Source organism: Puma concolor, chromosome C1 (genome assembly GCF_028749965.1).
Source record: "Puma concolor isolate L17-30 chromosome C1, mPumCon1.1.hap2, whole genome shotgun sequence".
Lineage (NCBI taxonomy): Eukaryota > Metazoa > Chordata > Mammalia > Carnivora > Felidae > Puma > Puma concolor.
The window spans coordinates 98,346,605-98,355,180 of NC_141674.1; the positions used below are offsets into that span (position 1 = coordinate 98,346,605).

At 40.1% G+C, this 8,576-nt stretch overlaps 1 non-coding gene across 1 annotated transcript; it reads left to right on the plus strand.

Moving 5' to 3' along the window:
* Nucleotides 1–2,570: 2,570 nt before the first annotated feature.
* Nucleotides 2,571–2,645, plus strand: TRNAK-CUU (transfer RNA lysine (anticodon CUU)). Its single transcript has one exon. It is a non-coding gene; the product is annotated as a tRNA-Lys (tRNA).
* Nucleotides 2,646–8,576: the final 5,931 nt, after the last annotated feature.

Genomic DNA, 8,576 nt, shown 5'->3' on the forward strand with positions numbered 1-8,576 from the left:
CTGTGTTGTCTAAATGAATTTGAGAACCATTAATAGCAAGAAAGAGGAGACAGTCGGCAGAATTGAGCCTGATTGCCAGCTCTCGGTTTTTCTATATTTCTCAGGCCTTCCAGGAGCACATTAGTAATACCAGTGACAAACATGACATTTAAACAGGAGTTTATAATTTACAAAGTACTTTCCACATAATCTCTAATTCTTGCAACCAATAAAATACATCCCAAATTAGTCAATAAATAGATATCACGAGTGTACTGTAATGTATTAGCTGTTGTTACACAATACGGTTTTCATTTTTTCTATTATAAACAATATTGTGATAAACATTATGATGCATAATTCTTTGCATGTCTGTAATCATGTCTCCTGAATATTCCTAAAAATAAAATTGCTGATTCAGCAAGTATACCCACTGTAAAAGTTTTTAGTAAATAAATGTGAAGCGTTCCTATTACCTTATTAGATAACCTAATTTGATGTATTTTGCTACTATAAACACAGGTGGAATTAACATGTAATCTTTTTTCAAGTCACAGTTTGTTTCTCTAAAGGTGTCTCCTCACATCCTACTCATTCCTCAATCCACTCCTGTCACCACCAAAACAGCTCTTGATAAGGTCATCAATGACTTCCATGTTTTAAAATCCTTCAGACGTATTTTAATCCCTGACGTTACTCGTCTTCTCAGTGGGATATAACACTGCTGGCCTTCCCTTCTGGAATCCCTTAAGTTTCTTGGCTTTCATGACACCACACTCCTCTGATTTGCCGCTACCTCTTAGACTGTTGTCTCTCTTTTGCAGACCTTATCAGAGGTCCCCACGACCAGTCAAGAAGAAGAATTCACAGACTCAGAAAAGCTATTATACTCATGGTTATGGTTTATTACAGTGAAATGATAAATTAAAATCAGAGAGAAAAGGTAGATGGGTAAAGTGTAAGAGGAAAGGTTAAGAGGCATAAGGTCTCAGGTGTCCCCTTTCAGTGGAATTGCACAGGCATTAATTCTCCCAGCAACACACATGTTGCCAAACAGGAAAACTCACCCGAGCCTTGGTGTACAGGGTTTTTATTTGGGACCTATCACTTAAGCATGGAGCACCCACCTAACTGATCCCAACTACTTGGTCTCCAGCCTACTGAGGTCAAACTGATACACATGGCCCAGGCCGCAAGCATACGAAACACTCTTACTAGGCAGAGTATTCCAAGGACTCAGATACTATCTCCCAGGAGTCAGTCAAGTGCCAGTTTGACCAAAGACAGGCCTTTCTTTGGAAAGGATGGGGTTTAAGCCATCCAGGCCTACTAAGGTAGCCCTTTCCTGCACTCCTTACTCTTGTTAGACTTCCTCAAATACTAACTCTAGACCCCCTTATCTTCTCAGTCGGTTTTCTTAACCCCCTAGGCAAACTCATCTATGCTGCAGGTTTATTTGCCAGACATGCAGTGATAGTTCCTCAGTGTATAACTTTAGCCCAGGTCTAACCTTTGAAGGCTAGATCCATCTTGACAACTGCCTATTTAATATATCCACGTAAATGTCTCAAAGGCACCTCAAATTCAGCATGTTGAAGACTCAATAATCTCCTCCCTAAACCTCTTCATCTTCTTCCACAGTCCCTATCTCATGGGGTTACCATTCACTTAGTTGTACAAGAAAGAAAGACATTTAGAAGATAAATTAACTGATTTTACTGACAGATATAAGAGTGGAAACCTACAACTTGAAACCTACAACTTCTTACCCCTTATATCCAATCTATATTACCCAGTCCTGTCAATTTGACTTTCTAAATATTTCTCCAAACCCTTCCATTTGTCTCTATTTCCATTGTCACCACCCTAAATCAACTTTCCACCCTCAAGATACCACTCCCCTCATCTCCACATGCTCTTGTGACTCCTTTGCAACCCACTGTCTAAACTGTAGTAAGAGTAATCTTTTCAAAGGAAAACTGATCCTTGCTTTTTTTTTTTTTACATGTGATTCTTTTTTTTTTTTTTTTTCAACGTTTTTTATTTATTTTTTGGGACAGAGAGAGACAGAGCATGAACGGGGGAGGGGAAGAGAGAGAGGGAGACACAGAATCGGAAACAGGCTCCAGGCTCCGAGCCATCAGCCCAGAGCCTGACGCGGGGCTCGAACTCAGGGACCGCGAGATCGTGACCTGGCTGAAGTCGGACGCTTAACCGACTGCACCACCCAGGCGCCCCGATCCTTGCTTTCTGAATACACATCTCCATGAGTTTCCCTTGCTTTTAGGATTAAAAAAATTTTAAGGGCCTATGAGACCTTTCGTTTGGCCTGGACTACATCTTTAGCCACATAATATCCCACTTCCCCCTTGCTTTTTACAACTTAGCTACACTGGCCTTTCAGTTTCTTCACTGTGCCTTGTTCCATCTTGCCTCAGGGACTTTGTACATTATGTCCTCAAGCTTGAATGATCATTTCCCCTACCACCACCATCCACTCTGCAGAGTTAATTCCTACTCAAACTTGGGGTCACAGCTCAAGCAGTGCTTCCTCAGAAGGCTTCTGTCTAAATCAGTTTCCTTACTGGGGCACCTGGCTGGCTCAGTTGGAAGAGCATGAGACTCTTGATCTCAGGGTCATGGGTTCAAGCCCCATGTTGGCTGTAGGGATTACTTAAATAAACTTTAAGTCAGTTTTCTTTCTTAGATGTTCTCACAGATCCCTGTTTCTTTCCTTCAGAGCTACTATGAGAAGCAGTGTAGTATAATGGTTAAAAGCAGGGGCCAAACTATCTGGGTTTGAATTCCAGCTCTACCACTTATTAGCTGTGTGACCTTGGACAAGTTACTAACCTCTCTCTGCCTAAGTTTCATTATCTGCAAATGGGTAAAATCTGGTGGGCATAGTAAAACTATATACCTATTACATTTCATATAGTAAGTTATTTTATGTGATTAATACATGGGAAGAGTTTGGAATACAGACCAACGACTATAAAGTACAAATATTTCCTTTTGTCATTAAGTTTTCAGTTTGCAATAATGTATTCATTAGCATGATTATCTGATTAATATCTGTCTTTTTTTTTTTTATTTAAAAATTTTTTTTTCAACGTTTATTTATTTATTTTTGGGACAGAGAGAGACAGAGCATGAACAGGGGAGGGGCAGCGAGAGAGGGAGACACAGAATCGGAAACAGGCTCCAGGCTCCGAGCCATCAGCCCAGAGCCTGACGCGGGGCTCGAACTCACGGACCGCGAGATCGTGACCTGGCTGAAGTCGGCCGCTTAACCGACTGCGCCACCCAGGCGCCCCTGTCTCTTTTTAAGTTTTTTTTTTTTTTAAGGTAGGCTCTATACCCAACGTGGGCTTGAACTCGAAACCCTGAGATCAAGAGTCACGTGCTCTATCTACTGACTGAGCCCAGGTGCCTTGATATTTGTCTCTCTTAATAAATTCCATGAGAACAGGGATTATATCTATTTCTGTTTACATGCCATACTTTGGTAACAAGTATTTCTGGATTGGTAAATCTTTCCACTGTTTGTGGGGTCTGAATGGAATATTATCTTCTACTATATGGCTCTGGCTTCTGGGTACCAGTTAGGTGATATTCTCAAGTCACTTATTTTACATAGATCATCCTTACATTCTAACACAGGCAATATCTGTTTCGCATGTCTCCACAAAAATGGAAATATATCATCTACATGAGCTACACTAAAGCAATATCATTCAAAATAATGCGAATGTCCACATCCAGGGAATGAGACTTCATGATATAATTTCTAAAGCTTATGAAAGCTTGGTGGAAGAGACGAGCATCAAGTCCATAATCAGCAGCATTTCTAAATTTCTTTCCTCTTTTAAAACTGGTCTAAGATCTTTACTTCATTCTTGTCCAGAGAGCCAGTTAGGTCAGCCCCGATGTTGCCATCTGCACTGAGGCCCTGAGGTTTCACAGTCAGCTGTAAGAGCAAGGACAAGTTCGGGGTTTTGGAGCCTCCTGAGGGAGAAGAGGAGGGAGAGGCAACATCAGACATGTGCCCCAGAGCCCCAGGAACAGGTCCAATGTGGGCATGAAGGACCAAGCCCACTGCTGCCCCGGGGCCAGCCCAGCTCCCCGCCAGGAGCCAAGCACACAACAGGGCACACAGGGACTTAACAGGGTCTGTTTATAAAGAATTCTCTCAGCCTCATCCCCCCATCTCTGATGATAAGAATGTTGTTTCTCCTGGAATAGGGAAGGCATCTTTCACATGGGAGTTTCATCTCCTGCTTTCAGGAAGAAAAGGGAGGGATCACAGCACGCTTCCTGCACCTGCTGTTTTTTTAAGTGCCTTTTGCTCAAAATAATCCTTGTAACAAAGTGGCATATTTGGGGGTGGCATATTCTGCCACCCCTCATGTATATATATACATATATATGTATATATATGCATATGTGCGTGTGTGCATGTGATATAAATACATGTATTCCTCAGGCCTACCCACAGAAAGGCTTGGGAACAACAATACCCCAACAGCAACAAATACTCTTAGGACACCGCAGATCTTGGCTTTCAAATGCTCTTCTCTTTTAGAAAGAACTAGCGCTCCTTGGTAAAATGGCTGATTCTAAGGCTAAGACAGGGAAAATACAAGATGAGTCTGAAATATCTTGTTGTAGGAAGTAAGGAAGTCCTCACAGAATGGTGGCAACATGTTCAAAGATCAAAGAAGCCAACTTAAATGACCTGCCAATAGCCAAATCTGGAACAATTTGAATATCAGAATAAATAATGATAGTAACAGATCATAACTCACTGAATAAAATAGAAAACCATGAATCCAGGGGTGCCTGAGTGGCTCAGTTGGTTAAGCATCTGACTTCAGCTCAGGTCATGATCTCACAGTCCATGGGTTCAAGCCCTACATTGGGCTCTGTGCTGACAGCTTGGAGCCTGGAGCCTGCTCCACGTTCTATGTCTCCCTCTCTCTCTGACCCTCCTTCACTCACACTCTGTCTTTCTCTGTCTCAAAAATAAATAAACACTTAAAAATTTTTAAAATAAAGTTCCAAGGTCATTTGGAAACCACATAAGAAGATGGCAAAGACACAAGACGGAAGGAGCCTGGATTCTTGAATCACTACCTAGTAGGAACATTGGCTTTCGAATTTATGGGAGTGATAATTAAACTTCCATTTGAGCCACTATTCATTTGGGGGAACAACAAAGAATAGTGTCTAGGTCATGAATGTCAAGGAGAGACTGAGGAATTATTCCAGATTGAATGTGATTAAAAAGACATGACAAAATGCAAATCAAACTACAATGGAAAATAAAACAAAACAAAAAACACAGAAACCACAAGGAGCTACCACTTCATATGTATTAGGATGACTATTATTGAAAAAACTAAACAAAACAGAACATAAGTGTTGCTAATGATGTAGAACAATCGGAACCTTTGTGTATTGCTGGTGGGAACGTAGAATGGTACAGGCACTCTTGAAAACATTCTGGCGGTTCCTCAGAAAATTAGAATTTTAATGTGATCCAACGATGTTACTTCTGAGTGTATACCCAAAAGAATTGAACGCAGGAACTTGAACAGATATTTGTATACACCAGTGTTCATAGCAGCATTATTCACAATACTGAAAAGGTGGAAACAACTCAAGTGTCCATTGATGGGTGAATGGATAAACAAAATGTAATATATAAACAAAACGGGACATTATTCAGCTTTAAGAAGTAAAGAAATTCTGACATATGCCACAACATGAATGAACCTTGAAGGCATTATGCTAAGTGAAATAAGCCAGACACAAAAGAGCAAATATTGTATGATTCTACTTATATGAGATACCTAGTGTGGTCAGATTCATAGAGATAAACAGAATGGTGGTTGCTGGGGGCCAGGGGAAGGCGAAACTGAAGAGTTATTGTTTCATGGGTATGGAGTTTCATTTTGGAAAGATGAAAAAGTCGAGATGGTTGGTGGTAATGGTTGCACAACAATGTGAATGTATAAATGCCATTGAACTGTATCTTTAAAAATGATTAAATGGTAAGGGCGCCTGGGTGGCTCAGTCAGTTAAGCATTGACTTTGGCTCAGGTCATGATCTCACAGCTCTTGAGTTTGAGCCCCGCGTGGGGCTCTGTGCTGACAGTCTGGAGCCTGGAAACTGCTTCGGGTTCTGTGTCTCCCTCTCTCTCTGCCCCTCCCATGCTTGCACTCTGTCTCTCCCTCAAAAATAAATAAACATTAAAAAAAATTTTTTTAATGGTTAAATGGCAAATTTGTTTTGATACAAAAGACATTTCTAGAACAATTGGTAAAACCTGAATGGGATCTGAGGTAATAGTAATATATGGGTATTAATATCTTGATTTTGATAATTGTGCTGTAGCTATTTAGGAGAATTATCCCTGCTTGTGGGAAATACGTGGAAGGGTTTGGGAATGATGGGGCATCATCATCTCTGCTGTTTGCTCTCAAATGATCCAGGAAAAAAAAAAAGTTTTTTGTGCTATACTTATACCTTTTCTGTATGCTTTAGATTATGTCCGAAAAATTTTTGAACCTTTTTTTTTTAATGTTTATTTATTTTGAGAGAGAGAGAGAAAGGAAGGGGCAGAGAGAGGGGGAGTGAGAAAATCCCAAGCAAGCTCCTCACTGTCAGCACACAGCCCAACATGGGGCTCTGAACCCATGGATCCATGAGATCATAACCTAAGCCAAAATCAAGAGTTGGGTGCTTAGCTGCCGAAGCCACCCAGGCACACCTCCAAAATTTTTTTAAAGGTAAAATAAAAAAATTGAAATTAGCAGTGATTAAACAGTTGACAAAAATGAGTCCTGGGTTAGTTTTAGCATCAGAATTTGAGCTCAGGTCTCCAGGAGCACTTTCCCATATAGTCCATGGGATGTTCCTATAATAAACACTCCATTGGTAGTATATATATATTTTTTAAGCTATTTATTTATTTTGAGACAGAGAGACAGAGACAGTGTGAGCATGGGAGGGGCAGAAAGAGAGGGAGAGAGAGAATCTCAAGCAGGTTTCACGCTGCTAGCTGCGGAGCCCAACTCGGGGCTTCAACATGATCTGAGCTGAAACCAAGAGTTGGACATTTAACTGACTGAGCCACCCAGGTGCCCTGGTAGTATGTATTTTAGATATATGAAGTTTTATTTGTGAAAGGACGGCTTTTTCTAACTACCTAGCACATTATTGTGTTAATGAGTCACCATCCTCAAGAGATACCAAAAGTTAACAATAAGAAAAAGAAAATGGAAAAAGAAAGCAAGCTGATGAATACATAATTATGTCTGTTTTCTGAAACCAACTATAAATGATTTTTTTAACTTTTTAAAATATTTTGTATTACATTTGTCACAGAAATGTGTGGATTTACTGGAGGATGTACTTTATAACTTCCTTTGGTTGTAAATATACTGTGGTCAAACAGGATTTGCGGCCTATTTAAATTACTTTTATATTTCCTTTGGCCTCAAAAGGGCTTTTTTATTATGTAAATATACAAATTAATCACTGAAAGGAGGAGTTTAGAAAGCTGTTTGGGATTGGAATAGAATTGCTAAATAGATTTATGTGTAATGTGTCTGAAGAGCCCAAAAGAATTGAAGTCTGGAACTGACCTTGGGGGTAGGAGGGACTCTCAGGAGCAGTTTTCCATTTAAGGACCAAATGAAGATGTCAAAGGTCAGGGCCAAATCCATTTCTGCATGGCCGCTGGAGGGAAGAATGGTTTTAACTGATGGATATTTGCAAATGATTTGAGCCCCAATTAAGTAAAATGTTACTCCTAAAAAAAATTTTTTTTTAATTTTTTTAAACGTTTATTCATTTTTTGAGAGACAGAGAGAGACAGAGCATGAGGGGGGAAGGGGCAGAGAGAGAGGGAGGCACAGAATACGAAGCAGGCTCTGGGCTCCGAGCCGTCAGCACAGAGCTCCATGCGGGCCTGGAAGTCATGAACGGCAAGATCTTGACCTGAGCCAAAGTTGGACGCTCAACTGACTGAGCCACCCAGGCGTCCCCTAAAAAAATTTTTTTAATTAAAAACAAATTCCCTTCTTCTCATTGGCAGGTGTGTGTGTGTGTGTGTGTGTGTGTGTGTATGACTGCATAATATATGTAGGTGTATTTAAATATATAAATAGCTATATAATATCCTTGATTTCACCTCTTGGCCTTCAAAATCTACAATATTTATTATCCGAAAAAATAAATAAAATAAGATATTTACTATCTGATAAATTTTTTAAAAAATTAAAAATCTGGGGCACCTGCCTGGCTCAGTCAGAAGAGAGTGCAGCTCTTGATCTTGGGGTTGTGAGTTTGAGCCCAACTTTGGGTGTAGAGATTACTTAAAAAAATAAATAAACTTAAAAAAATAAATATTTACTATCTGTCCCCTTACGGAAAGTGTTTGCCAAGCCTTGTTCTAGAAATAAGCAATGGTCTACGTTCATATGAAGAGTAGAGTTGTGATAGAGTTGAAGGAGTTTTTGATAGACTTAATTACTTGCAAAGAGTTGTCTGCTAAGAGTGAGGGAAAAGTGGCTGACTGGGGCGAAAA